This window comes from Salminus brasiliensis, chromosome 4, assembly GCF_030463535.1.
Source record: "Salminus brasiliensis chromosome 4, fSalBra1.hap2, whole genome shotgun sequence".
In the NCBI taxonomy this organism is placed as follows: Eukaryota; Metazoa; Chordata; class Actinopteri; order Characiformes; family Bryconidae; genus Salminus; species Salminus brasiliensis.
In genome coordinates this window covers 28727213-28751825 of record NC_132881.1, presented here as the reverse complement: position 1 = coordinate 28751825, position 24613 = coordinate 28727213, and the positions used below count along the sequence as shown (strand labels likewise).

Below are 24613 nucleotides of genomic sequence, written 5' to 3'. Positions count from 1 at the left end.
TCATAGTGACCTACACTGCCAAAGAAAGAGCGAGTGAATGGCTAAAGGGTGGTTCAGTGTTTTTGAACCGAATTATTGATCATGTGCAGGGTACGCCGTTGCACACTCGGGCACATCAATGACTGCAGATACATTTTCTTAGTACTTTTCACTCAGAAATCCATGTAAAACCCAAACGTAAATGCACAGTCCAACCAGCATGTATTGTTTGTCCTTCCTGTCAATTCTTACCTACGTTGCAGCCAAACCAGATGCTCTTACTAGGTTCCTTACAGTCCACTTACGATGTTGAGTTTATATACGGAAAACAGATGCAATTCATTTACATGAGCAACTTCTCTATACCTCTAAACAGGCTATTTTTGACTCAATGGTCCTTTCAAGTTTGGTCTGATTGGTTGTCTGTTATTGTGCCCTTGTCTTAGCGTGAAAGGACTAGTCTACATTGCTGTATAGGCTGAAAAGGTGGATATAGGTACACTTTTTTTACATGTATACATTTATATATATATATATATATATATATATATATATATATATATATATATATATATATATATATATATATATATATATATACACACACACACAGTACCAGTCAAAGGTTGGGGCACACCTTGACAAATGTGTGCTGATCATTATTTTAAAAACATTTGATCCAAATGCTAGGCTGAGCATATTTTTGTTTTCCACAAAGAAGACATTGGGGACACACGAGTATCCACTGTAGTTAGGATGTCACGGCTGGTTTCAGATAGGCCTAAGCTGCACGACCATGGCAAGGTTTATGTAAGAGGGTGGCCATGACAACTACGGTGGACACATATAAAAAAAAACGGGCCTCATTTACTAATATCTTCCTCAGAATGCTCTTAGATTTGTTCTTGAGAGTAGTCCTAACGAAAGGTCACAGCAGAGTTGCTTGCAGCCCTACTCTTAGAACGATGGGTCTCAAGGTCATCATAATTGGAACAAATCTCCAAAAGAAAAACACTGGTGATTGTCATAGGTTTTGTGAAAACATCATCAGTGGGTTTTAAGACTTAAGAGCAGTTAGTGAACAAGGCCAAATGTTTTTTCAGCCTTGTTTCCATGTACAGAGTATATGAACTAGAGGACTGTAGGCTTTAAAACCTGTTTAAAAGTGTGGGATTTCTCATTCTCATTCTTTGCCTCAGCCTGTGGCTCTGTCAGAGGCTGCAATGCTGCAGGTCAGAGAGAGAGAGAGAGAAAAAGAGAGAAAAAGAGAGAAACAGAGAGCAGAGCCATCAGCCTGCCTCTGATGAGCTCACCTCCCATGTCAGATCAGCACTGTTTGCACAAAGTTGCATTTTCACAGCACATCCACACAAGCTCCCACTCTCTCAAGCCCTTTGCACTGACTCCGGAATGAAGGCAGGCATTGTGCCGTGTGCTGCTGAGCGACGTGCAAGGGTGTGTGCATGAAGCATGACAGGCTGCAAGCTGGAGGTTTGGTGTAAAAGTGAGGAACGCAAGAGAGAAAGAGAGAGAGCGAGAGAGAGATAAGTATGCTCTGCTGGACTGTCAAAGCCAAAATGAGCAACATAAGAAGCACTGTATCAAAACGCAAACTGGCAGTTTAGGGTTTCTCAGCAATCTGTCAACTGACCATATGTCAGAAGACACCAAGAATTAATACTTTAAAAAATAGTAATTTTGCAGGAACACTTGCATTTTTATATCATCAGAACAAAACATTGTTCTCTAAAACAAGAATTTGAAGGGTGTTCCTTCTCTTGTACTGAAAGTTAATGTAAAAAGATATTTTGGAGCATTTCTATTAATTCATTAATGGTGGTGGCATATTAGTGTGTGTTGTGCTGGTTCAAGAGGATCAGACACATCAGGTAAGACATGGACTCTATAACATCTCTGAAGGTGCTCTGTGGTATCTGGCACCAAGACTTTAGCAGAAGATCCTTTAAGTCTTGTAAGTTGTGAGGTGGAGCCTTTAGGGATCACATCAGTGAGCCTTAAGAGCCCATGACCCTGGCACTGGTCATTGGTTGACCACTTTTTGGTGGTACTAACCACTGCATACCAGAAAACCCCACCAGCCACAAGATGTTCTGATCCAGTTGTCCAGCCTTCACAGTTTGACCCTTGTCAAAGTGGGTCAGATCCTTATGTCTGCCCATTTTTCCTGCCTTCACCTTCAAGAATTGCATGTTCATATGGTGCCCAGTATATCCCACTGCTTGACAGGTGTAACTGTAGTTAAAGATAATTCATGTTTTTTTTTATTATTAATAGTTTTCACTAATGTTATGGCTGATCACTGTATATAACAGTATTTTGGCTGGTATTTGATTTTATATTATTTTTTAAATGTTCACCTTCAAATTGATATCAGAATCCAGGCCATTTTCATGTTGTTAGGTTCTAATGAAGAACAACATTCTGCTTGGTAAAATAATGGGCGTGGCACTTTAGGAATAATTGGCTGAATTCTAAAGAAAAAATAAATAAATAATTTTATGTTGAAAGTTCATTCATTATTAAAAGATTTTAAACCATTTCTGGACTCCTTTAGAAGCACACAGAGCAAATTGCTCCACTCCCCGAGAGGGTATTGCATCACTGAACTGCTGCCCTTAGATGATGGCCCGAGGTCAATAACGCAAGGAATCTATCCGCAGGGGCACATCAAATCTTTTCAGATGGCCTTCTCAGGAAAAGCGGTTATACACTCGTTCATGTGGTGGTGAAATGGTGCGCAGTAAAGATCCAGCAAGTCCAGGCCAGGTTTACTTGTCTGCACCTCTGCAGCAGTGGAAAATCTCCACTGACTGCAAGAAAACGAAAACAGCAAGATACTAAAGCTGTTTAAAGCAGAGCACGCTGGCAGGCAGTTAGATTATTCCATCCTGCTCTTAACTTGATCTTACGGTCCATCAGAGAGTGTTCGGGCCTGTGAGAAGTCATGGACATGAATTGCTATCAATAAGTACGCACTGCCAAGACACTCATCATCAAGCGGCTTCACTCAGATAGCAGGTCCACAGTGAATATTTCAAATCAGTGCTTACAAGATGTGCCATGATCTGCCTAAACCACAGCTGTGAAGCCAAGCTGAACTGCTGCATCTCTTATTGATTAGGCAATAGACACAGACAGACATGCACGTTTCAACAATGATGAAATCATCACAGCCTGACGTGGTGGGGGGGGGCAAGCTAATGTTTGCCACTGGACATGGTAGCCTTAGGCTCATGTGCAGCTGCATCCAATGCTTTTCTCTGGGGGTCATACAAACGGTGTGTGCACCTGAATGCATGTGTCAGCAGTAGGCAATATTGTAAAAATATTATATCATGATATTCAAAGACAATTTTACTATACACAATATTTCTCACTGCATTTTATCATGCATATAAAATGAACCAGTGGCAACATACTCTTAAAACTACTGCAAATTTCCCCCATACCGAGTACAGTGATTAGTATTCAAAATCTGCTGCCCTTCATCTAATCAAAAAACATTAATTAAACTCCCTGTAATGAAAGTTAGCAGTTGGGCAGTGTTCTTTAAGCACTGACGATATACACAATATGCTCGCAGGTATTACGATAACACCATTTATAGTGACATCTATAAAATATTGTTATGCTGCCCACCCAGCATCTGCATGCTTACACATGCATAAACATAAACACATCTGCATGGAAAAAGGAACACACACACAACGCTCTGATGCATGGACGTAATAGCACATGCCCTAATAATCAGAAGCCTTAAAGCAGGCCAGGGCTGGAACACATTCACAGACAGTTAGGAGATTAGAGTGAGATAAGTCTCGATGTGCACTGATGAAAGCCCGCTTAGCCTCACACAGTCTGAACAGTGGAGTCAGGGTGCATCTAGGAAGTGTCTTTTTACTGGCTCTCAAATACAATACTTCACACAATATGTATATAATTAAGTTACATATAAATCAATATATGCATCATCACTGCATAATATAAATATATAAAAAATGGCAACTTTTTGGAGCATTTCTATTGGTCCACTCATCATGACATTTTAATCCAATGTGAAGAACAATTCCAGATTTAAATGCCTGATTTAAATCAAGTGAAACATGACACAAATTAATATATAGTTTTTGTGTGACAGTGATTATATATTATTTAAAATGCACATAAGATCTGAGAGCACCTTGGCAGCTGCTTTGAAAAAAGGGCATTTTTGTAGGTTTGGCCCTAACTGGGGCCCTTACTGCCTGCTCTGTGTATACATGTCAATATTTTGTCCTTCGCAGCAGATCTAGTTACAGCATTCTGATCAGGGAAATGACGGACATTGAGAAGCAGCAGCTCAGAAGACAGGGCATGTAACTGATAGGCATGAAATCTATAAACATATGTACTGAATTCAAGAGTATTGATGAGGCCCATTGTGAAGAGTTGATGAGGCCCATTGTGAACTGTTGCATTGTCCATGACAAAAGCATGAGTGTTTAGCACAAGATGTAAACTACTACATCAGGATCAGAAAGACAAATGTTACAGTTTCAAAACCCTACAGACAGATTAGACAAAGATGAACTTTTATCGGAGTGATGGAATAAGGAAATTGTGGAGGTATAAGAGGAACCACTCATATACCATAAAAAATGTAAAAAAACACAAAAACACATCATCTGATCTTTTTTGAAGCAGAACAAGCCGAAATATATAACTAAAAGAATTACAGATGTTTTGGTAAGTCAATTAAGAGACCTGAATCCCATTTACCCAATGAAGACAAGTGAGAAGTCTCTGAAAAACAAGCTAGAAGTGAAAATAGCTGAGCTGCAAGTTTGGCAGGAGATACCCAGTGGCGGGGTGTGTGGGTTGTAGACTTCAGGCAGGCACTGACTGCCAAATATTTTCCATCAAGTGCTGAAAATGACATTTATTTACAATTACAATCATTTGTCCAATTACCAAAAGGCTTCCCGAAGAACAAAGTATAAAAAAAAGGTTTGAGGTTCACCTAATGCAAAAGTACATTGTCTGGTTTCTTAAATATAGAAGTAAATATTCTGACTTTTTGTGCTTTTACCTTACAGTGAACCAAAATTCGGACGGAGCTGGATGTCATGGTTTAATTAAAAGCAAACAGCTGTACGACTAACAGTCAATCTGGAAGGATCTGCATATTTGGTGTTTACCCATACTCTAAATGAGCATCTTCAAGTTCAGCAGGGCTATTTTACACATTGAGTTCACTGCAAACAGAATTAACAGCTATAATGCAAATGTGTGTCTTGTTTTCGCACACCCCTGAAATATATCAAGCTATACTTGTACAGACAGATACAGTGGGGCCAAAAAGTATTTAGTCAGCCACTGATTGTGCAAGTTCTCTTTCTTAGAAAGATGAGAGAGGTCTGTTATTTTCATCATAGGTACACTTTAGCTAGGAGAGACAAAATGAGAAATAAATCCAGGAAATCACATTGTAAGATTTTTTAAAGAATTTATTTGCAAATAATGGTGGAAAATAAGTATTTGGTCACCCACAAACAAGCAAGATTTCTGGCTCTCACAGACCTGTAACTACTTATTTAAGAAGCTCTTATGTCCTCCACTCATTACCTGTATTAATGGCACCTGTTTGACCTGTCCACAGCCTCAAACAGTAAGACTCTAAACTCAACCATGGCTAAGACACCAGAAACATTGTATACCTGCACCAGGCTGGAAAGTGTGAATCTACAATAGGCAGGTAGGTTGGTATGAATAAATCAACTGTGGGAACAATTTTAAGAAAATGGAAGACATACAAGACCATTGATAATTTCCCTCGAACTGGGGCCCCACACAAGATCTCTTCCTGTGGGGTCAAAATGATCATGAGAACAAAAATCCCAGAACCACACAGGGGGACCTAGTGAATGACCTGCAGAGAGCTGGGACCAAAGTAACGAAGGCTACCATCAGTAACACACTATGCCGAGAGGGACTCAAATCCTGCAGTGCCAGGCGTGTCCCCCTGCTAAAGCAAGTACATATCCAGGCCCGTCTGAAGTTTGCCAGAGAGCATACGGATGATCCAGAAGAGGATTGGGAGAATATCATGTGGTCGGATGAAACCAAAATAGAACTTTTGGGTAAAAACTCAACTTGTCGTGTTTGGAGGAAGAAGAATGCTGAGTTGCATCCCAAGAACACCATACCTACTGTGAAGCATGGGGGTGGAAACATCATGCTTTGGAGCTGTTTTTCTGCAAAGGGGACAGGACGACTGATCCATGTTAAGGGAAGATGAACAGGGCCATGTATCGTAAGATTTTAAGCCAAAACCTCCTTCCATCAGTGAGAGCATTAAAGACTGAACGTGGCTGGGTCTTCCAGCATGACAATGATCCCAAACACACCGCTTGGGCAACGAAGGAGTGGCTCTGTAAAAAGCATTTCAAGGTCCTGGAGTGGCCTAGCCAGTCTCCATACCTCAACCCCATAGAAATTTTGTAGAGGGAGTCTGTGTTGCCCAGCTACAGCCCCAAAACATCACTGCTCTAGAGGAGATCTGCATGGAGGAATGGTGAAAGTAGCATGTGGCCTGTTGCAGTAGAGTAATATCACCTGATTTTAAACACAGTGCTGCACAGTTCCCGCAAGTGTTTTCCTGTCGGGTTCTCCAAAGTTACATATTGCAGTTAGCAGCATGCCGAGCCTGAAGTAGCAAAAATAAAGACGCTAATCTCTCTATTACAAGTCAGTGAAGCATCAAAAGTATTTTAAAGCTGTTATTTTATGGCAAAAATTCTACATAATGTTGCTTAATGTTGAACACTGATCATATGCTTCATGCCAAAGACCAGACCAAAATCATAAGATTTCAGCATCAATTAGTTTAAAATAAATTGAATGAAACTGACAGAGGCAATTGACATGATTATAAAGCAGCTGTCCACAAGCTCCTGCTGATTCCTCTCACAGTAAGAAGCTAATATATATTTGATTTGTATTGAGACCCCCCCCTTCCAAACACACACACTAAACTTTTACATATATATTTTGTGTTCTTAAAGTTCTATTACTCTATTCTATTCTTAAAAAAAAAGTCTTTACAAATGTAAGTCTTCAGTATATTCTGGAATATTTGGAAAGCTTAACCTAGTCTGATACTGTTCATTCAAGACCAGTCTTATTGTTCTGACCTTTATAAAACAAATTTTAAGTGAAATCGTAAAGAAGTGGAGAAAAAACAAACAAACAAACAAACAAACAAAAAAAACACACTGCACGTTGAAAAGGTCTTGAACGGCTAAACTGCAGACAAAGAAAAACACTGACTGACACTTTAAAGGAAGCAGACAATGAAAGATGTGCCTGGAGAATAACTCCAGTCAACAGCAATTACTACCCTGATGGATGTAGGTTGAATAAGACAAGTTCTTTGTAAGATTATGAGCATCTATGAAGTGAAGAGCAAATACACACATCAGCCTGTCTACACTGAAACACCTGCCTACTATTGTATTTTTGGTCCCCTTTATAATTCTTACGCTTTCTCATTTTTTCTGCTTCCAACTCATCTACTTCAGGAACGGACTGTTCACTTGCTGCCTAATATGCGTTTCCCACCCCTTGACCAGTATTTAGATCTTTAGGTGCCATTATAACGAGATAATCAATGTGATTCACCTCATCAGCCAGCGGTTTATTGTTTGACTGAACTGTAGTGAAGTACGGGGAACAAAGGATCAGCAAAATGTAGAACTTTTGTTTTTAAACACAGCCCTGAAATGCAGAGCAGCACTCTCAGCAATGCTTACCTAAAGGGAAAATCCTGTTCTCCTTCTGAGAAGGAAGGAATCCGTCCACAGGTTCTAACAGGCAAACTCCCTTAGACAGCCCACCTCAGTCAATCACCTGAGGAAATATCCAGCATTGCAGATTTCATAATGGTCTGAAATGGCAGATACTTACAGTTCTGCAGAGGGAGTTGTAGTTTTTGACAGAAAGCAGCAAATCTGTCTCTCTTTTCAGCTTGTGACTGTCCATCCATAACCGCACACACTCCACGCCCCATACAGGGAAGAAGAAAGGCATGGCAGCTGATTGCTTATTTTGCAAGCAGAGCAGAATAAAAGGTCTCCAGATTTGAGAGAGGAAGAAAACCTCAACTATAAAGTGTACAAAAGATAGAAAGGATCTGAGGTAGAAGAAAGATTGTTTGCTTTCCTGAAGCAAATGTAATTTAAACATTTTAAAATATTTCAAACTGAGATTTGAAATATTTGTGATGTATGTATTATTGAGATATGCTGTATTATTAATTTTTTTAATAGTTCTGCATTTTTCTCTACAAGAAAACAGCTTGGTTTAAAATGATTAATCTTTCTGACTGATGCTACTGGATGTTACAAAAAAAAAAACCCACAGTTCTCGTGGTGATGGATCAATCCAGCAGTCTGAAATGCATATCCTCTGCTGCGGGAGGAAAGCGAGGAGCTGGACGTTCAGCAGGAAGTGTGGAATTCAGGCTTATTGATTTCTCATCATGCACTGAAGCGAATCAGAGTGGCTAACTCTGTGACCTTAAATAAAGCCCCTGGTTGCTATGCTACCAGCAGAATGACGAGGAGCAGGGCTCGTTGCGGACATTTATGAGCTGTTTGGCATCTTTAATAGGGTGAACATTTTTCATTGACTGTAAATCTGACCTTCAGTCAGCAATAGAACGCTGTGAGGTGTGGAGAAGTAGCCTACGGCAGCCAAGCCAAGGAATCCTTTAAAACATGCATTTTTATGAGTATAGAGATGCAGTGATATTACTAAATTAAATGAATCGTGTGTCAGACAGCTCCAGGGGTGTAGAGTTGTGAGGTCTATGGTTGCTTCAGGTCACGGCCTGCGAGGAGTTTGGCTATGCTAAACTGTCTCTAGGTGGTGAGTGGGTGAGTAAATGGGTGTTTCTCTGTTGTGCCCAGTGTTTTCAGGTAAGCTCTCGACCCACTACGACCTAGACCAGGAAGAAGCGGATGAATGAATGTAATGTAAAGGTTTTGTATATTAAACTACTGTGTAAAATGCTCCTCCCATCAAATTTCACAGTATATTCTGTGTATTTCTTTTAATATTGTCGATTGAACCAAAGTAATAAAATCCAAATCATGTCCAATACATCAACTCCTAAAACAAACCAACACCCATCACCACCATTTTAGCCTTTCTGCATCATGTGAAAACATCAGCAGTTCTTTTTCACATTGTGTGAGCATTTTATGATGAATGGATAAACAGAAATGCTTTAAACTAGGGGGAGTAACCTATTTTTTACTTCCATTTGAAGCTTTCCTTCTCCTGAAAAGTTCTTATTTTAGAGATACATGTGGATTTTTGTTTGTTTTGTATTTGGACAGTGATAGCATCCATATATCACAGAATCCCTCAATAGTATCCATCAGTCAAGATGCCAAACCAAAACAAGAAGACATGAAGGCTAGGCCTTCGATGTCCTCACAATGTATGACTTTGCCCTACACAGAGATTTATGATCAGTAGCTGCCGATTTCTGCCTGGAAACAGTGAGGTTGACTTTGTCAAGCAGGGCATCACTCAAGCGATTCTCTCACATGAGAAGCTTTCTAAGAAAGTGCACCACTGGAAAGCAACGGTGGCATTTCCAGTCAATCTTGTATCACAACATATTTTCTGAATATTGTTTGGTAGCACGTATGAGTGTGGGCCTTGCAATTGTTGCCTTTAAACTGAGATCATCAAGCTTGAAAACTATACCAGAAATATCTAGCAAAATATTGCAAAAAAATGAAAAACAATGACCTGCAATGGAAACAAACTGAGACTTCCAGTTGATATTCAGTCCAACCAGTGTTTGCTGAGCTTCAGTTTTGAGCAAATGCTAAAGAAGCATGGCCTTGGACAGCTGCAGGAGCAGGTGGAAAGGACAGGCGGAACAAGTGCACTTATACCTCAGTCACATGGAAACACAGGTGTGTCCCTGTACTAGAAAATAACCCAAAAAGCTAGAGAGCTATGTGTGGAAAATATCTAAGCTGAGGAAAGGAGGAAAAAGTACTGCATCCAGCTGAGCTCTGAGTCTTAACTCTCTGAAGGATAGACGCAGAAAACGTCAAAACAGAGTGTCAGGTTTATGTATGTCTTCCAAAATACATACTGCACTATTTCCATTTCAGCTTTAACGACAGATATAAAGAGAACAACCAATCAAAAAACAAAAACCTTTGCATTTCAGCAATGAACTGTTTTAAGGCTGCATCTAGTGACCTCAGGGGAGAACATTTTCAAATCAAACAAACCTATTCTGACTGCCAACCACTGATACTTGAGCAAGCTTGTAATCTCTGGTAGGGACAGCGCAGTCTAGCTCAGACTAACTGAGACAGTTAGGAACATTCAGTCGTTCTCTTAGATAACAGCATTAATCACAAATACAACAGAGGATGGCATTGCTATTATTTTGCCTTGGTTTATATCGCTAGTGCACACACTGGCTTACTCCTCTGTGTGTGCTTGTGCATGTGTGTGTATGTGTGGTAGTACTAAGTGTTAACAAGTGTTATTTCTGAGCTGGAACACCTTTGGAACGCGCACTACAAATCACATCAATGTAAAAACAGCAATGACATACACAGGGTTGGGGGGGGGGGGGGGAGAAACATGAAAAAAAATCAGTGGAGAAGAATAACGAGTGCAAATGCTTCCAGACGTGCACTACAAATCAAGCAATTAATATCCTGAATTAATATTAATATGCATGTGTGCAAATTCTGAGCAGTCCCAGCTGACCTCAAAGTGTGCTTTAGAAATAAAACTGCTTATAAGGACAATTTTATATACTAACCAAAATTAGTTTTCAAGACATCCAGAGGACATCCACAGGGTCACTGAATGGTGCAAGGAGTAAGAAAATGATAGAAATCCTATTCAATGGTCCCAGTGCCCCATTCAGCCAGTTCTGTTCCAGAAACCTGCAGAATCTATGCTTAGGTGAACTGAAGCTGCCCTGGTGGCTTGCAATGGCACGACACCTTACTAAGACACTTGTGCTGGTTTTGCCTTTAAATTTCACCAATTTTTTCCACTAGAACAAAGATATTTGCCAAAAGCTTTAAGAAATAAATGTACATTTATGCGATGTACAATGTAAAAGCATGTTTCACCACTCCCAAAGGCCCAAACCAATTACTTTGAGTATTTTTATTCCAGTCATTAAGGATCATCTGAAAGTCAATAAACCATTAGTCAGCACATTTAAGTTTAGTGGAGTAGTAGAGCACATCTTACAGATGGTCAGTCTGTCCAACAGCAGTAGCACAACAGTAAATATACAAGGAAACAACACATTTTGGAGGTTAGACAAATTATTTCAGCCATGTATCCACTCCAGTTCAAACATATACTAACTGTTAGAACCAAAAAGGCCAAAATGGTCAAACGGAGAACAGCAGAGGAGAACACAAAATGCTTAAATGTTTAAAGAAACAAGTTATCATAAGAGTCACCTGAGACAATGTTTATAACGGATTGTTTGAAATCATTCCATAGATCAATCTGGTTTGTATTTTGGTACGGATGATAAAAACGCAGATGTAAATGCAACAATGATAAATAATAAAATAAAATAAATAAATAAAACAATTTCAAATGTCAAGATCCTCAAAACGTTTTAGAAGATGGCTGGAGGTGCATTTTAATCTAAATAAAAAAACTAAACCCTGCCTAATACACAGTCATAATTCATGAGGTTACAGTTGGTTACAGTTACAGTTTTTAAAGACTGGTTAGGGCAAAAACTAAAATTTGCACATTACAAAGCAACTCAAATTCTAAACAAATACTAGACACATTCACTATATGCACAAAAGTATTGGGACATGCCTCTCAATCACTGAACTCAGGTTTCATTCTGTCCCATTGCCACAGGTGTATAAACTCAAGCAGCTAGTTGTGCAGTCTGCCTTCGTGACAGACCTTGGGTGGTTCTAAAGTGCTCACTGAATGCTAGTGTGGTACTGCAATAGGATGCCACTGTTGCAACAAGTCAGTCTGTAAAATATTTTCCCTCCTACATATTGCGCAATCAACTGAGTGGTAGACCAAAGTGGTAGACCATGTAAAGTCACAGAGTGGGGTCAGCGAATGCTGAGGTGCGTAGTGCTAAGGTCGGCAAGGCTCTGCTGACTCAATAACTGCAGGGATCCAAACCTGCTGTTAGAGCTGCAAAGGGGGACCAACTTCATATTAATGCCTATAGATTTAAAATGGGAGGTCATAAAAGCTCCTGTAGGTGAAATGTGTAGGTATCCCAATATTTTTGTCCATATAGTGTATATTACTATGAAGAGTAAAGCCATGAGCAGAAAGGGAAATTGTCCAAATGTCTGCATAATTCAAATGTTAATTGAATAAAAGTTTGATGTAAAAGGATGAGCCAGAACTGTTCACAGCTGTGGTGATCGGAGCCAGACGTCCAAACCATTGAATGCACTCGACAACCGTCTACAGGTCCGCTGTAGACAACGCAACCTCTAGTTCCTATCACAGTTACTGTAAGAAAATTGAGGTCTGTTCGTTAGACAATGCATCTCTTCACATTAAACCACTCTGACTGACTTTGTTTACATCTCAAATGATAGGTTTAATGTGAATTATGATAGAACTTTTGCATTAAAAGCCAAATAAAGGCCATACGAAACCATAAACCAGGTATCAACAGTGCCTGAAAGACTATAGGCCTCATAATAATAGTCTACATTTACACAGATGTGTGGTTTCATTTACCATATCCATCCCACTAGCATGTACTTATTATTGAAAGCTAGTAGGAGCCAGTTAGCATTATGCTAGTGGACTTATGCCAGTTGGCCTCTCTTCCTTGCTTGTTTTCATTCAGTATAAGCCTCGCTAGCATTTTCACTTAATGGCCCACACACAGGCCTCTTCAGAGTTGCAGGGGAAAAATAATACGCACTGAAGGTATGACTTCACCCTAGATCAGGCACGATCAATACCCATTAGTTACACAGCGCTGTGTTTAACTGGCCAGCAAAGAGGCTTCAAGACGCAGAATCACGGAGATAGCCAGACTTCAATAGTGATCACATATCCTTTCGATTAGATTTGACTTAAACCAGGCAGGTTTATGTTTGGTCAACAGGTTACAGTTGAATGAAGCACATATCTATCTCCGTGATCATTTTAGCAGCGTTAATACTCAGATTTGGCTTTTTTGCATTACACAACTAGACCAAAGTCAGCACTAGTTGAGCTCCAAACCCAGAAACCACCATTATGCAACCTTACATGCAGTTCATCCCTGTAGGAACTCTACAATCTTCTGAAAGCAACTTAAAAATCACACAACTCTTCAGTTGCCGCAGTGCAATTCAACTGAGAACAATAAAACTGTCACGTTTCAGTCTGTAATGATTACTGTCTTGGCAAAAGACGCTTTGCTGTCACACAGTGCGATAGTGTAAAGACATGCTCCATTTTGATTTGGCATTTGTTTCAGGGTGAAACTCTTTCACTACAAGCTGCACAAATGGAATCTAGAATAAAGTGGGGCAGAACATCATTATCATTCACATCCATCACCTTTAGTAGGCTGGAAAAAAATCTACTTGCACCACAAACTCATACTAACATCCAGACTAAACCAAGAGGTAATCTCAGGCACAAACAAACAAAACAACCAACCAACCAACCCTTCTCAGTTTTTTCCTTTTTCATTTAACATTGGCATGTTCTTTTCTTTTTTAGCAAAACACTGTCCACATATTCATCCCATAATACTGCGTACAGGCCTGCTGATGATGAGAAGCAATGCATCAATATGAAGAACAAAAAAATAAATGCATATTTCTGGTAACTAATCTATCCAGTATTTATTACATTAAGTATCCTTAATCTCCAAAAATGGCAAATTTACAGGAGAAGGACAAAAGAAACCTTCTTTACTTTCAATATAAAACAATATAAAAAGATTTTATTCCAAGTCATTTTGAAGCAGTTCTACTGATTCAATCATCAAGAAATTGACAATGTAAATGATGAAGGTAAAAAATGCCAGATTGTCAATGTGAGATACAAGGTTTGACATGACAGCAGCACTTTGCTTTTTTGTAATGTTTTTGTAATGCCAGGATATTAGACATTAGAAGACTTTAGAAGCTTTTTCTTTTTAAATATAATTATTATTTACTTGTTTAAGTAAAAGATATACAGTAGATGATATAAGGTAATATTAGAAAACAAAACACTTTTCTGTACTGTGTCTGTATCCCATAAATTCTATAGAACAACAACAAAAGCTGATTCGGGTTCAGCAAGGCTCACCGCTATGGGACATTTTCTCTCAAAGCGAGAGTGAAACTATCAGCAAGAGACTCGGAAAATGGACAGGAAATGTCAATTGGCTCAGGAGGAAAGGGCATGAGAGGGCAACAGCACAGTGAATGAACTGGACCTTGGCTCAGAGCACCAAAGTAAGAAACATCCTGACTGGTGCCGTGTGAAGTGTGGAAAGTTCAGTGGTAAACAATTCAACACTCCAATAAACTTCCAATACTTTCAATTCAGGCCCAGACCTGGAAAAAAAGTTTCCAAATGTTTTGAACTTGTTTTTGTGATGCCATAAAAGCCAACACATTTATGCACATCCTTCTATTCAGCCTTTTTAAATACAGGGGAGAATCAGAATATGATATTTTATGTATTAGATTTCAGATTGAGACACAGTAACAAAAAAGTAATAATGTGATGAGGTGATCTGTCAAACAAATGAATTACAATTAGTGAAAAAATAAATTATGCATTCTGAATGCTGTTATGAAAATTTCAACACATAATTCAATGCAATGAACATTTATATTTCAGTATCTCATTTTAAAACAAGATTTCTTTGGAAAATCTTTGCAATATTTCTTAGGAATATGTGATTGGTCCCATATATAAATATATTTAAACTATATAAACCAATTTTTATTTTATTTTATGGAATTTCAGTTCCATCCTGTTAGATTTTATTGAGCTTATTCTGAACATGTTGGTTTACTCTGGTAAATCAGAACCCATAAAAACACACACAAACACAGTTTGTCCATTTGAAATACTACTCTTAATGTCAGACCTAAATTTGCATTAATACATGACAAAGTCAGAGATTGGTAAAGAGGATGCATTTATTTTTGTTTTCAAAGCTATTACAGCTTACATGAACTGTGTGCATCATTAGAGACAGAGTATAATCAGTCCTGATCAAGTTAGAATGATTGATAGATTGATTGGCTAAATAAACATATTCATACTCACAGTTTGGGAAAGTTGCACTACTGGTGTCTGTTCTAGTTGATCAAGTTTCAGAAAAAACTGTCATGATACATGTCCTACATTGTGAAATTGTCCGTCATGTTGTGAAAGCATCATGATGTTACATTTTTACTTTTTTTACTAACTGTACAGAGGCCGACCAACCAGGACATGCTGTCACCGTATTTTTTGTTTCTGAGGAAGCCCACAGCCTTACCAGAGTTTCCAAAACTCTGAGAAAGACTGGCCTCTTTAGACAAAGGTCTAAAATACGACAGCAAGCCATAAGAAAATGGGTGTGACAGTTTACCTACGATCATTTTAAACCATAAATTACACAACAGACAGGTTCATTATGCAGGTACAGTAATTTTCAAGGGCCAATTATTATATAATCCAAGCCACAATTTCCAGCCTGATCCACCATCACTGTTAAAAGTATAAGTTCCTTAAGGAACTTTTAGGGGTTCTCTAATTTGAAACTGTGGAGACACTGTTTGAGATGTTTTGAAGAACCTTTAAGGAAACCTTTTCTTCTAAAAACCTTTTCTTGAAGGTTCCTCAAAGCACCTTAAGAGGTTCCTCTATAGTGAAAACACACACACACACACACACACACACACACACACACACACACACACACACACACACACACACACACACACTTCAAAAGATGCTGTAATAACATTCGGAAAGACACTATTCTTAAAAACCTGGGAGTTGAATTATGATGTCAGATAATCATATTTCTTGGTAAGAAAGTGTCTGTGAGAAAGATACAGACAACTCGAAAAATCAAGTGTGAAAAATATTCTGAATTAGTTGAGAGAGACAAGTGTTCAAAGGCTGTCACGCTCTGGTCATCCAACAGAACACCCAACAAGCCTGGCTGAGCATCAGCTGTGAAAACTCAAGCGCGCCATGCATAAAAGACTTCAAGCTGTTGTCCAAAAGTATGGACGCGCAACTGAATTAACTCCAAAATATGGATTTACATGAATAAAAAGGGCAGTATTTATTCCACTAATGTTTACATACTTTTACTTACTATCCAAATGTAAAAAAGTCCTTATTGGTAGCTGTTAGCACAACTACCTGATGGATATGGTTTCTGCTTTCTGATGGATACGAGTTGAGTACATTACAACTGTAGCTTGGACAGTTAAAAATAATCATCCCAATCACTGTATTGATCCCGGTGATGCAACACCCATCCTCAGAGAAAGCACATGCTAGCCTTCATGTTCCCACTGGTAAAAATCATATGATGGAAGAGTCCTAACTACTGGGTGGAACTGAAAATGACTGCCTTGGGGAGAAAATTTTGGGGGGAAAGGAATAGATAAGAAGATGCCACTATTTTCAGAAATTGCCCAAAGACAAAACCTTTTTTAAAAAAGGTACCCTGGAAATCTTTTAATGGCAATGGAACACAGCATGACTTAAGCGAAGCTTAGCAATAAGTTTTATTAATTATTCTTAATAATACTAGCAGAGAAAAAAATAGCGACTGACATTGTGGCCATGTCTGCTTATATTAATGGGGAATTTATCTGACAAGTAGGTCAGCGGCACTCATTGTGCTTGCATTCTAGCTAGCATGATGCACAAACAAAAGGAGCACAAGCAGTACAGTATTTGTACCTAATAAAGTACTGATATGCTTACTAGCCATCATGTAAGCCCTTACCAAGGGCTGGACTTTGCTTCTGAAGCTCTGCATTTTCAGGGGAAAAAAAAAACAGCCTCTTATTTGCTCAATGGTCCAATGAGAATTGTGGAGGCAAGGGCAAAGGGGGTCGTCCATGCTAGATCCAAGAGCTTTAAGCAAATATCTGAGGACACAGAGTCCTACAGAGCTTTGCGTCTTCGTGTACCAATCTTAGTTCAAGGAATAAGCTAACTAGTAAGCTCTTTGTAAATTGATTCACGGCTTAGGCCGTGTAGCACAGACACATAACCTTCTTGCTAGGCGTACACCAGGTACGCCTAGCAAGAAGCGGTTTGTAAACGGACACTGGCTACAGGGCATATTTATGTCTATACTATAGAAGCATTAGAAGACATCAGGCCAACACAACAGACATTCAGATGAATCTATGGTCAAGGTGGATCAACTCCTCATCTCAATGGACTCTCTGGAGCACTTCTGGAGAGACATTCACATTACGAAAAAATGTTCAGCACTAGCTCTGAGAGCGTCAGTGTTGCCACTCCTGACTGAATGCGCTCCAGAACTCCATTACCTCCTTTAGTCTCCTCACACACTCGAAAACGCTGGGAAATTAGAAGTGCTTACTCAGATTGAATGAGGGGTGCATGGTTTGTGATAATTGTGGTTCTATTCAAGGATTTTGAAGTTCTGTACAGGAGCTTTACCATTCAGAACCTCTGGAAGCTCACACAAATGTAATGAATAATTATTTTTTTTATGCACATAGGAGCATGTAGAACATATACATTTCATTCTGGGAAAGTACATCTCCCTACACAATTTCACTAAACTTGCTTGGGCAGATAAGGGCCACTCCAGAAACCGTCATTTTCCATTTTCCTACGGCTTCCTTCTCATCTTATCAGGAGGTCACTGTGCCTTATCTTGCTTATTGTGCTCTGCGGGGAGGTGCAGTGCAGGGGTCTGCATGACCTCTCAGTATTACTCTCTCTATGTTGTGACACTCTTCGGTCTACCTCATGAACAGCATACTGGAGCAGTGTCTGCTACTGACAGAGAATGCCCAGTTTTGGTGTTGCCTTGGCTCCCTGAAGGATTCAGGAGAAACAAGCCCATCAAACACCTGAAGAACACATTCATACATTGGTCATGATCTTCCAGGCTCATTCAGCATATTCCTTCAGGACATATTAGATTCAAAACCAGACAGACCTTTTCATTTTTTGTAGTAAATGTAAAAAACACACCAAAGCATAAGTGATAGTTACATGTACAGAACGATTCTGTTCACATTACGAAGCTTTATTCTCATTAACGCAGCACTGAAAGTACCTATATACAGTTAGGCGCTCGGCCTATATCTTAAAAATCCCTAAATGAAAATTGCAATCTGACCCTTTTTGTGAGGTTGTGTGGCCACATACTAAATACTGAATGTACTGATTGTGTTCACACAGCTCTTAAGAAGAAGAAAAAAAACAGATACCTCAAATACCGAACGAGATCCCACAGATCGCTTAATCACATACAGAAGAAGCAAATAGACTCCATGGAATGCTTCTCCTCACAAACATTTTGTAGAGCACAGGAAGCACTGTGCCAGTACTGACAAGCACACTAGATAAGCTGCAGATGACATTTTTCCTCTACATTGCTGACACAAGGTTGCACTGTCTCATCTGGCCCAACCTAAAATGAATGACAGTGTGACATATTCTGCATCAGAGGTGCGATACATTATCCATTATTCCATCAAATCAAAAGCAGCACCTATTGCAAAGAGAATGATTATTCCATTCTTTACAAAGAATTCTATGTGATGCTCAAAGCACGTCAGCTGTTGGGGACACCTAAAATAATGCAATAATCAGTCAGTCAATATCCCTGTTTACTTTTTTTTTACTAGAAAATACCCTAAAATAAAAGAATCCAAAAGATACATCAAGCTAGATGCTGCCAAATACAAAGTCAGATACACAATAATCAACATACACATTGGGTCTTCAGTCTGTGTTTGAAGCCGTACGGACACCCAGGGCAAGTTCATTCCACTACTTAGGTGCCAGGACAGAAAAAAAGTCTGGACACTTGTCTTCAACGCTTTTTGAAAGATGGTGGGTCAAGCAGAGGCATACTTGAAGCTCAAAGGGCTCTTGGTACTGATCGACTTTTGACCATTGCCATCAAGTACGGAGGAGCTGGTCTATTATTGGCTTTGTAGGCCAGCGTCAGGGTCTCCAATCTGATGGGGGCAGCTACAGGAAGCCAATAAAGAGAACGCAGCAGAGGAGTTATATGGGTGAACTTTGAAACATTGAAGTCAAGTCATGTCGCCGCATTCAATTGCAGGGGGCTATAGGTGCGCATAGGATGACCAGCCAGAAGGGAGCTACAGTAATCCAGTCTTGAAATTACAAGAGACTGAACGAGCACCTGGGTGGCCTCTCTAGAGAGGAAAGGTTGAGTTCTCTGGATGTTGTAAAGGAGAAATCTGCATGAGTCAGGTTTGCAACATGAGTCGAGAATGATAACTGACTACACCAAGAAAATCTTTCCCCAGTTATTTTGTTTTTGCTGGAGAAACTGTCTACACTTTCCAGGGAAGGCTTTTTACTAGATTTTAAAGAACTGCTGTGATGATCTGATTGCATTCAGCAACAAGAGCAAGAGCACGAGGTCAGGATGTTGGATGATCATCCATTCATCATCATCATCATCATCATCATCGTTGTCCACCTCATCCCCAACTCATGCCAAAAGTATTAAATGGAGTACCATCATTACCACAGATCAATGCTGGGGGCTTTATACCCCTTCAGCGCATGCATGACATTAGGCAAGGTGCCAATAACTTCATGTTTATCTGCTCCAGAGAGTCCTATTCTATTGGCAATACTTCTCTCCAGGGACTAGACAAGGTATGTATGTGCATTTGCACATAGGTCTCAGCAATGGGTGCAACTTACAGTAGCTGAATGCATTTACTGGAGTTGTCAAACATTTAAAAACATTTAGACATAAAACTTGCACAATTAATATAATCAGATGCAAATCTGTAATAAAATTGTGATTAATCCCATCTCTCATATTCTTGTACTACGGCCTCCACTGAAGAGCTTGTCAAACTGTAAAAGTCAGTATAAAAACTGTACCAATAGAAACATTGCCTTCACTTGGTTTCCTGGCAGAGTTGGTTTCCTTTTGCAACTGAATGACAGGGTAGCAGCACAGCAGAAACAGGCCTGTGGCTAGTCTGCTGCATGGTTTTCCTAGAACCCTCTTGATTAACTTCTAGCCTATCAGTCATTCTGTAAAGTAAAAGTCAGTCAAATACAGCTACACTATTTTACATCATAACCATCATTAACCATCCTGGCAAAAGGGACGACTTGTACAGTACTCCACAAGAGCCATGAGCAGGAGCATTTTCAAGCAATGGAGATGCATTAGGCCAAAAGGATTATCTTGCAGACAGTCAGTGATTGCACTGTTTATCCTATTAAAAAACTAGAGCAGAAGAGGTGACTCCTTTCAAAGTGAGTGCAATACAGCTGGGAACTGCTAGCCTTTCTCCCCCCCACTACATGGGTTCCACCCTACAAACCCTGACTGCCTCAGGAAAGAATATCTAATACGACGCTGCCCATCATTTTAGGAGTGGCAGATACACAGTGTTCTCAGAAATGCCAGCGATAGGACCATACTGAACTTACACAAGCAGAAGAGTCCAAGATTCCACTACAAGGAGGATTAACATGAAGTCTGATGCAACAGTTTAATACTTTCCTTTATGAAACACCTTTTACTGTTAATACAGCAGAAAAGACATGCTGTGTTGTGAGCAGAGCTTGGAACATCTCATCTAATCACATGCCTGCTTACTGTTTTTCAGCACAATGGTTTGGCATACACTAAACATGTCCAGCATCATAAATGTGCCCTTATTATTTTAAAGGGTCCATATATGAAATTACATGTTTATAAAAGGTTCATGTATGACATTTCTGTGGGCTTTTGTATCATACATAGTCCTTTCCTTCTCAACCACTCTTTTTTTCTCAGATTTAAACAGGCTGTTTCTGTTCACTGATTATATGTAAATTTCCCCTCTTCTGCAACTCATTTCAAAAAGCAGCCCAGGCTAAAAGACTGGATGCACAACATTAAATCTGTAAGATCTCAGGTAGAGAAACCTGTTTAAATGGAGTGTTGGCTGCCCGTATTTTTCCCTCTTGCATAACCTGTTGCATTGTAGCTGTTCTTGCTGGGGACAAATTGTCACTCCTGAATTTAGAGAACATTTCAACATTGCGATCGTCAGCGTCTGCCATGATTTTCACTGTGGGATTTGTTATGCTACATGACAGAGTTGTGACCCACTGGGCTGGAGCTTTTAGGCTGCAAAAGCGGCCTACCCGGGAATGTGCGGCACTTTTACTTGCGGCTGAAGGACACAGGTTCACCCAAACTGAAAAGTTTGGCATTTTGACTGGAAAAAAACATAACCTGCTCTGATGAATCTTGATTTTTGCTGAGGCACACAGACGGTGGGCTCAGAATTGGGTGCCAACAGCATGAATTTATGACTCCAACCTGCCTTGTGTCAACAGTCCAGGTTGGTGGAGGTGGTGTAATGGTGTGAGGAATGATTTCCTGGCACACCTTTGCTCTGTTAATACCAATCAATCATTGCTTGAATGCCACAGAGTACTAGTATTGACCATGCGCATCCATTCATGGTCATGATTTACTCATCTTCTAGTCGTCTCTACCTCAGTTCAGTGTCTTTTAGTGGCCTCCAAACAGAACACACATGGAATGTGGCAGAACATCACGTCAACATGGAATTCCAGAATTCCAAAGGAATGTTTCCAACATCTTTCGTGTCATGAGGAAATTGAGGCTCTTTTTGAGAGCAAATGGAAACCCTACCCTAAAACTGCTCAGCGAGTGTATAAATGTGTTGATTGTTGTGACAATGACCTGAAAAGTTTCATGCTTAACTGATCATTTAAAGTTGCCAATTTAAGAAAGTAATTTCTCTGTTGATCATCAAACGAATACATCAAATGACACCGGCCATTTAAACCATTCTGACCACATCCACAATTGACCGGGCATCATCAGAGGATCTAAGCAGCAAGTCCTAGAATGCAACCACATCTAGAAGCATAGAAGCGAAGATTACATAAAGAACAATGACATGGCAGAGTGAGAGGATACTGAGCAAGAGATTTACAGTACAGGCTGTCCAGTGCTGCACATTTGGAGACTGCAAGAAGACCTGCAGTATGGAAAATGTTAACATTTAAATATAAAAGGCTGAAACCAATAAAAAAAAATTTTTTTTTAAACTTCTCTGACCAAAAGTGATCAATGATAATCAGCTGTTTAAAAAGCACGGGAAAGACAAGCATCAGAATGACTCACCATTGCCAACGCAAAGACAAGACATGCATTAAACATTAAACCAAGGCAAACCGCCGAGATCTGGAACAGTGTGGCAGAAAAAGAAAAAAAAAGCTGCATTAAGCCAAACATTTCACAGCGAGCTCTTCTTCGTTCAAGACCGAGCCAACATGTGCCCCTCCTGCACAGCAACACGGCCAACTACTGGGGTATTCAACGAGAAAGAGGAAAAGACAAACCTCCCAACCCGGGGAGAGACGAGCAGATTGTACTAATTCAGCTCTGCGGCTGAAAGAAAGCCCTGCCCGCGTGAGCGTGGAGCAGCAGGTCGAGCTGTAAGGCAGCCTACATACCAGGGAGAGGTGTAATCCATACAGCAGGACAGGCATACATCAGCAGCTGCAGCTCACAGGCGAGGCGTTTATGTGTATGTGCGGTGTGCGTGCGTGCGTGCGCGCGCGTGTATGTATGTATGTATATGAGTGTGCGTGCGCGCGCGCGTGTATGTATGTATGTATATGAGTGTGCGTGCGCGCGCGTATGTATGTATGTATGTATGTATATGAGTGTGCGTGCGCGCGCGCGTACGTATGTATGTATGTATATGAGTGTGTGCGCGCGCGCGGTTGTGCTGCCGAATTCGGTACACTAACAAAGAGAGCGAGACAGGGGAACCTCTGAGGGTCCCACTTTCTGTTTGAAGCCCACAGACACTAAAGCCATAGTTCATTCACTTGTTCTTGGGTCAGTCAGTCCGTCTGTCTGTCGGTCGGTCGGTCGGTCCAGCGCTGGGGGGCTCATTCTCAGGGTTTTTATCCTCGGGGTCTCATAACAAAAGCGAAAGCGACCGCGAGACTGACTGACGTGTTCTCCTAGTGAACTTAGCACTAGCACATTCAGGCGTTCACCGTCTCTCCACATAACCGTCCACCCGCTCTCATACAGGGTGTTATTTCACTATAGCGTAAATCAGCATCTACACGGACATGTCAGGTCTGTCCCCCGCGCTGTGGCAGTGTCAGGGCAATTGGGCAACAGAAGCCAAGCCAAGAGTAGGGGGGGAAATGGAGCGGAGGCTATCGACGATGAACGATAACAGCGTCTTAGCAGCTGAACGGCTTTGTGCTTGAATAACCCAGCAGCTGCTCTGCTGGGCTTTGTGTGGCAGTAGAGTCAGTGAGCTCCATCGGCAACAGCGCTGTTATAATGAGGGGAAATCATAAACGGACACTGAAGCTGTTAAATCTATCAATTCCAGCTTCCAGACGGACCTGAGAAGGTTTCCAATCTGAAAGGGATTTAAATCCGAGCCCACTGCCTGTCATTTCACACTGAGGGTGCAGAATGGTGCAGGGTGATGGGTAAATAATAGTGTTGTTAAAAAAATCATGAAACAGGGGGTGAAAACACAGGTCAATGGTCCGGCCCGATATGCTCGGTCTGTCGGTGTGAAAATCAGTCTTACTCACCTTATTGTCGCGACGGTTTGTTTATTTCTGACTGCCCATCTGACTGCATGCGTCATGTCTCTGACTTCCGCGATAGTGGAGCTGAAAAAACTGCAAGGGAGGGTAGCGGCTGCGGTGCGCATGCGCATGCGCGTTCCAGACCCTGAGCCCTGTGGCTGCAGTAGAGGCCTGGGGTTCATTTACTTCACACCAAGGTCTCTGAACTCCAGTCTTGCAATCCACATGCTGTCCATCAGTCTGGAATCGGCTAGGGAAGAGCTTTAGTAGCTAATTAGCTCGGCTGATGCAGGGTAAACATGTAACTGTGCAGTTCGCTCCAGGATGGGAACTGAAAAACACATGAGAGGACGAGATAAGACCACCATATTCACCATTTGTGACGGACGGAGACAGAATTTGGCTTCCGCCTTTAAGCCATCCGTGCTGTGAACACACATATAGTGTGTGCAGCCATTGCTGCGGTGCCCAGGGAACAGAGAGGGTAAAGGGCCTTGAAGCTTGCAGAGCACGGGTTTTGAACCCACAACCCTGTCATCAGTAGCCTGGAGCTCTAACCACTGAGCAACAACTACCCAGTGCTAGACACAGAGCCAAGGAGATAAACTGTACTTAAAGCAACATTAAATAGCAATATTATTTTATAATATTGGTTAAAAACTTTTTGATGGTACACTGCCTGTTCTCCCTCCTGCCATCAGGAAGAAGGTACCACAGCATCCAGTCCAACACGACCAGACTCTGCAATAGC

At 40.6% G+C, this 24613-nt stretch overlaps 1 protein-coding gene across 3 annotated transcripts in view; it reads right to left on the bottom strand.

Annotated features, from left to right (window-relative positions):
• The window catches only part of marchf8 (membrane-associated ring finger (C3HC4) 8), a 108261-nt gene extending 84311 nt beyond the window's left edge, over window positions 1-23950 (bottom strand). For 2 of the 3 annotated variants that reach the window (XM_072677888.1, XM_072677886.1), the window contains exon 1: window positions 23866-23950. The gene's annotated coding sequence lies outside the window, so the exon portion shown is untranslated. Of the gene's footprint in view, window positions 1-22749; window positions 22805-23865 lie in introns of those variants that run through there. The other variant, XM_072677887.1, reaches the window with a different exon arrangement.
• Between the last annotated feature and the right edge of the window lie 663 nt (window positions 23951-24613).